Source organism: Pundamilia nyererei, unplaced genomic scaffold, assembly GCF_000239375.1.
Source record: "Pundamilia nyererei isolate P.nyererei 1_Seehausen unplaced genomic scaffold, PunNye1.0 scaffold00478, whole genome shotgun sequence".
In the NCBI taxonomy this organism is placed as follows: Eukaryota; Metazoa; Chordata; class Actinopteri; order Cichliformes; family Cichlidae; genus Pundamilia; species Pundamilia nyererei.
Window position 1 is genome coordinate 113782 of NW_005187879.1, and position 7239 is coordinate 121020.

At 40.8% G+C, this 7239-nt stretch overlaps 1 long non-coding RNA gene across 1 annotated transcript in view; it reads left to right on the top strand.

Annotated features, from left to right (window-relative positions):
• Positions 1 to 3848: 3848 nt before the first annotated feature.
• The window catches only part of LOC102202568 (uncharacterized), a 25535-nt gene continuing 22144 nt past the window's right edge, over positions 3849 to 7239 (top strand). Inside the window, exon 1 of the long non-coding RNA XR_312363.1 lies at positions 3849 to 4069. This is a non-coding gene — a long non-coding RNA (uncharacterized LOC102202568). The remainder of the gene's footprint in view (positions 4070 to 7239) is intronic.

Below are 7239 nucleotides of genomic sequence, written 5' to 3' on the forward strand. Positions count from 1 at the left end.
GCTGGTCATTCGACATGACGAATGACTTCTGAAGTCTTAATTCAGCTCAAGACGCTGTAGATTCCCGTCGGTAACACTTTCGGTCTGCTAGTAAAACGTAGTTCTATTAATCTGCTAATCACTGACCAATCTATTAATTTCAAATTAGACTAATTCAAATTCAGTTTTCAAAAGCATTTATTCAAGTTACAATTCAGATTTAATCTGAGCAATTCAAATTCAAATTTAACTTATTCAAATTCAGTTTCTGATGGCACAGATTTCTGCCCATACTCAAGTAATAAGAGAAATTATGAAGTCTAATATGTATATACAAGGTCTGAATGATGTCAGTTAGTGTGGTGTGGGCTAGGCTCATTTCCCAGTCCATTGTGATTGCATGTGGATGACGATCGATACCTCCTCTCACAGGCATAACTAACTGACTTCATCCATAGCTGAGCATGTGCATCAATCCATAGGTGGCACATAGTTGTGGTGACTGATGTATTTGGGTAAATGAATTGGAATGAGTGTTTTCAAATGGTTGAAGAAAAAAACCCTTCAGTCAAAATGCTGCCTTCATCTTTGCATTCGTCTCTGCTTAAGATGTAAAAGGAGGATGGAGCCGCGGACGCTGGAAGCTTTTTCCTTTTAACCACCATAAAAGTAAACAGCTTTGCTCTAAATAATGTTTGCCTATGTGTTCTCAGCACCATACTGTATCTTACATTCATGGATAATCCCTTTCACTTTCTCGTTCTTAAACAAAAATATATGGTTTTATTGTCTCCTTTTTACATAGTTTGACTATACTTCAGTGTTGTAGTGTTATCACAGCTTTACGCCTCTGAAAACTATTCATATTTCAAAGTCAAAGTCAAAGTCAACTTTATTGTCAATTCTGCCACATGTACAGGACATACAGAGAATAGAAACTTCGTTACTCTCAATCCCTAGATAAAATAGAAAATGAACATTTAAATATAAGAGTGATTAAAAATGCAAGTAAAATATTTTAAAGTAAAAAAAATTAAATAATATAATACAATTTTACATATAACAAGAAAGCTATACAATATACAATATTTATTATCTTTAAATAATTTATATTAGTAATAATGAGGCATTTGCAATAGATAAGAATTAGATTAGAAAATTTCTTCCAATCCACCCTGGAAGGCTGCTCTTCATTTAGAGAGGAGGTGAACCCTTAGCTGGGCACAGATGTCAAGCCAGCTGTAGAAATACTCCTGCTCAAGACTTTTTATTCAGGCACATGCACACTCTGGTCACCTTCCTTCATGGTTTGGTGGGTATTCATTCAATCAGACCACCTTCCCTCTTCCAAACACACACACATAGTCATTCACACTGTACACATTAGCATGTCTCACCCCAGCAATTAAACCCAGCCTACTGTAACATATAGGCAAAGCTTGGTCATTAACAACTGATTAAAATATGCTTACATGAATTAATACAAGCAGTTACATATCAATGTGAGAATCAGTATTTTAAGGATAAAGCAACACTGAGGACATAATACTATGTTCAAGTGGTCTATGTTCAAAAGAGTGCCTACACAACTGAGATAATTGAGACAACAGGTTGGGTCATTAGAAATATGGTCAAATATATGAGATTAAAATTATATCTAATGGATAAAATTGTCAACTGTCATGTAGTCCAATTTTTATGCCTATTTATAATCACTGTATTCAGTTCTGTCTGAGTAGTCTCGCAAGCAGAATCTGATCAGTGAAGGATAAAGGTATGTGAGAGTTTGGTGAATCATTAAACAATATATGAAACCTCTTCACAGCTCACATCTTGGACTTTGATGGACAGTGTCTGGTTTTTAAACCTGCTGGAATAAGACCACATATGACATTAAGTCAGGTGCAGCATGAAAAGGAGCAGCTAGGATGGAGGTTGGTTGCAAAGCAGCTTGCAGATGCACAGCAACTGTAGACAGCCCAAAGCAGTTTAATAGCATGTTTCTATACATTTATTCAAGGTGTGACAATTGGATGTGCAAAGGGGTATTAGCTTAGCTAATGTTGGCTTTGGTGAGATCAGCTGTTCTATAGGGATTGAGACTGAGTTACACTTTGTGGTTTGCCACAAGTTAACACTATGGCATTTATCCACCTATCAGTCTGACGTCATTAGCCGTTTCTGGGTCCAAACTCCTCGTCAGGTCCCAAAGTGAAACAAACACTGCAGTATCACTGAGAGTTACAAAGTGTCTAAATTCTTTAATCTTTAATAAAATGATCAGTGTGGCTGCTCTACCAGGTGAGTTTAACATCCAGGCATCCATGAGAAAGGGAATTTGTGAAATTTAACTGATTAATAAGTTCGCAGGGAGTTAGCTTGCTAGTTTCCATTTTAAGATAATATAATATATTCTGACTGAGGGATTTCTGTAAAAATTAAAATGTACAGCTCTGCTATTATATAAACACATTAGCTCAGTGAAGCTGGAGGATGAACACTAACTTGATAAAAATTAACATGAGGGTTCTCGATTGTTAGGGACAAATGCGATCGCCAGGATCCTGTAAATGGACCAAACTTCAGACAGGAGAACAAGTGAGATAATGCATCCACAATACGAGGTTAGTCAGTAAAATACTGCTGCATGCTCTGGACTGTAGTTACAGCATAAGGTTTTAAAAACTGAGCTTTAAAACATGCTGCTGATGAATATTGGTAATAAAAACCGAGAGATCACTGACCAATGATCACTGACTTTTTTTTAAGGGCTTGTTCCGATTAAATACAATAAGACAAAAACTGAACAGCCTTAATAAATGCAGAGTAGTTTGGACCCGGAAGCAGGGTTCATACACATCACTTAAAGATAATAGATAAGGAAATTTCTCCCCAATTCTGCTCCATAAGTAGCATTAAATGCAGGCATAATGTCCAGGCTCAAAATGGTAGCAGGATCTGGCAAATCTGTCATATCAATCACACTGTAACTGCTGAAGAGCAGCATCTTCCTGATCTGACTGTGGTGAAAGTGAGGATGAATGGACAGCAATTTGACCAACTGCAGGAGAGATGACAGCTCACAGCGAGGCAGACAGTCGCTTAGCCACTGAGTCCTAACCTCTGTCTTTTTCTTTGGCTGTCTTTCTACCGCTCTCTTTCTGCTCATCTGTTTGTTCCTTGCATCACCAAATCATGACTGCTCTCCTTGTTCCCGTTTTATCACACATTTGATTCCTATACTTAAAAAATATCTCCTGAAGAGGCATCATTGATTCAGTCTACAACCCTTCGAGGCATCCCTCTCCCATTCCTTTCCTCTATTCATCAGTATCTTTTCCTCTTCCTTTTCATCCCTCCTTTCATTCCCACACTTCCTTCCACTCCCATTCTCCCTCATCCTTCTTTCCTTCCTTCTTTCCTTCCTTCATCTCCTTCTTAAAACCTCAAACTCGCAGAGAGGATGTAGTGAGGCGAGACCTCGGCGTCGATGGGAAAAAAAAGGGAGAGACCATCAGCTCGCAGACGGAGGGATGCAGAAAAGGTATAGGTTGGAAGGTAGTAGTATAGGCCTTCTAAGTCCTCCCTCCCCCCTCCCCTCCCTCTGTGCATCCCATCAGCCCCCCCCCCCTTTTCCTGTGCCAGGGTGGTATGACCTGCTGGATTACAAAACAGCCCTCCCATGTGTCTGCCTGTTCTCTGTGCCAGCCGAGAGACAAGCGATACCAAGCTCCTGGAGCACTGATGAGGGCGACAGAGAGGAGGAGAAGAAGAGCGGGAGGAAAAAAGAAGGAGATGAGTAAAGAAGAAAGTGAGTGAGAAAGTGAATAAAGAGTTTCCAAATGGAAAGTAAGAGAGTAAGAGAAAGATGAGAAGAAAGAAGAGGAACGTAGTAGAAAAAGAGGCAGGAAGTATGAAGATATAGCACGGGAAGATAAACACTATAGAAACAAAAAAAGAGTGTTCAGGAAGCAGAGGAGGGAGTTTTGAGTGATAGCGAACATACTGTAGATGAAAGCTGTCGGAGGAGTGGGACGCTGAGAAGCGTCAGCATTGTCAGAGCATGTTCAGCCCTCAGGGACAGCCAGGGGTAAGTCACACACTACTCTGCTGCACATGCATGCATTCGATATCCACTGCTCTACACGCACGCACGCACACACACACACTTTCACTCAGGCGTTTACACACTACAGCATCTCAGTGTATGGATATACTCCCCTTTCGCCCTTTCGGAAAGGCCTAAAGGCTACATTTCATACCTAGTGGACACTTTACAATCATTCAACAAAGTCTTAAATGCTGTTCCAGTCAGGTTAAACGGTTTTCCAGTCGGTAGGAACATTCTCCTGATGTGGCCAGCCCTGCAGGTTAGAAGCTTTATCGCACGTTTAGCGAAGGAAGATCTCACAGACCTGAAAGATACCAACTTCTGCACGCAAAATCAACTGTGACAGTGTTTAACGGACATTAACGATGCCTCCATTTGTGATCTGTACTTTTCTTTGTCTTTGTTAGGATACTGTAGCATGTTATCACATAATAGGATTGATCAAGAGCGGAGTCATCAGGGGACAATGGTGTAGAGAGAGTGAGGGGAGCTTTGGCTGCATGGAATCAATTTCATATGATGTCTGACAGGCTGTCATGGAATCATTATGCAACCCCCCGACACAAAGAGATGCTTTAAAAAGCTGTGTGTGTGTGTGTGTGTTTGGATTGTAGTTGTAGTGCACTTACACATTCCTGTAGCACACAATCAACCTGTCATTTGAGCTCAGTTTCAAAATAAGCAAGACCCAAACCAGGTTACAGAAGCCATTTAGAAATTTTTCTGGATGGGAGAGTAATCATGGGTAGAGTTTTTCATGTGAGAGAGGCTTGCCAGTTCTAAGGAGTTGTTAGGCTGATAGTTAGCAGCACTGGACATCAAATTGATTCCTATGCTAGCAGGCAATGGGTCACTAAACCCAGTGGAACTGAAGGGTAGAGTGGGTTTTATTGTCTGAATGAGTCCTTGGCTTGAGTTGCTTTAACCCCCTGGGGTGGAGGAATTACAGGAAAGGAGGAGGAGAGGGCTGGTGCTCTCAGTGTCGCTGGGCGCTCCGCAGCAGCAGCCATATTAGCTCAGTTACAGGCCTCGGGAGGACAGCTGGGTGGCAGAGGTCGTCATGGTGAAAGGGGATGGGGGGGGAGGCGTCATGGTAAGTGGTTGTCATGGAAACTGTGCATGTGCTTCTGATGAAGTTGAGTGGGTGGGGACCCTGTGGACGAGGCTCACCTGGTCTAGTGAGATCATTATGATTGTTTTCTACCTGGAGCAGTTTTCTTTTTTCATTATTCACAATGTAAGCATTCACATTGCTACTTGGTTTAGTATCTCTGAAAGTCTTAATACTTAATGTTTATTATTTATTCACCAAGAGTAAAAGAAACAGCTGTTAACATGGCAGGACTGGAGAGACAAGGCGGGGTCAGTGGTTTTTTGTCTAAGCTCTGGAAACAAGCTTGCAGCTTGTGTTGATATTGACAGAGTATCAACGCAGCTCTGACACCGTGTGCTTCATTCATTAATCCACAGATAAATTCAGCCTTGCACATGCTCAGAGCTGCACATGCAGAGATGCATTCAGAAAGCTGTTTTAAACAAAAAAGGTTTTTTTTAAAAACCCCGCAAGGTCTTTTCATCGTTTAAACTGAGCTGAGTGTCAATTCTGGTGAAGTAAAATATCTCAACGATGTTTAAATGATCGTGTTCGTGGGCTTGGGATCTCCTTATTTGCATTGAATGGCACAGAGAGGAGTACACAGAGCTGGGTAGCTCATTACTATGCCAAGATAGGGCAGGTACTGTACATGTGGCACCAGCCCACCCTGCCTCATCCTCCCCCACAGGTTCCGTTTATCTAAGCTGATATCACACGCGCAAAAACATATTTTTTCTCTTATCCTGTTTTCTTTTTCATACTCTATCATAGTACGATCAGTTTACACCCCCATCCCCCCATGTATCTAAAAGCTTATTTTATGTGTTAATAATTGCCCAAAGCATTGATACTGATAGCTTATGAGTTTGTATATTTGGCCAGCTTTTATGCCATGAAGCCTCTGTGCTCTCACATGCCAGCGAGCACAAGCGAGAGATAATTTGAATATCTGAAATACACGGAGCAGTTGCTGTATGCAGCGGTGTACTGCAAAACCCCTCCACTCTTCTGTGAATCACACAAACACTTATTGGAAAACGTTTGAATATTTCTCATTAATTCCTATTGTTTCCCTGCTTTGTCGTGACAGGTGTTTGGAACCAGAGCGGAGCTCCAAGCTGGTTTAAAAACGTTGCATTTCTATTATAAAATCCAATAAAAAATTAATCCATACTAAGCATTTATATTTTAAAAAATCTGATTAGTTTTGTATGTTTTATTTGATCCGATCTGCTTGTCTCGCTGACTGTTTGGTCATCCTTGTGCTCTCTTGTCAAGAGGCTGTGAGGCGGCAGCCTCGGTGGCCAGGCCATCTCAGAGAATACAGCGGTGTCATCATACACGGGGAAACTTGTATTTCACTGAGACTGGCCACTGACCCTGCTGCTGTGTGTGTGTGTGTTTGTGTGTGTCAGTGAGATGGCCTCTGAAGGAAAAGGAGTGGGTATCCATATACTGTGCTTGAGTGAGGGACCTTGGGTGTGGCATGCACTGACTGAACGCCTTTGTGCCACTCCGATGTGTTTAATCCTCTCGAAATTTGTCTGCATCCTTTTTCTTTTCCTTTAGCTTTGTTAGTTTTATTAAAAGCATTTTCAGAGAATGACATGGAGTGGTGGAAGGGCATGTGTAATAGAACACAGTGTACTATAAAGAGTCATATCTTCCACCGGGATCGCATTGAAGCTGAGAAAATGCAGACCATCAAAGAAGCTCTCACATACTCATACATTATTTTAAAGCGCTGCTTGATTATGGTTGCAATTAAAGGCTGTAATATATTTATAATGTTTTTCAGTCTATCAAAGAAGTTCCTGACATTTAACAGTAAATACAGTAAAGTTTTCTGATGTTAATAAATACTATTCATTTAAAACATTTTTACACATTACATATAAACGCCTGCAGGTGAAATGTCTGTGTGACAAACTTTAACTCTTCATGGCTCCAAAGTCAGATCTCATTGTGTTCACATTAAATCCCAGACAGTAGACAAGTGCTTCTGCACTGCTCTCTACAGGTGAAAACACATTATGATATATATGTATATATA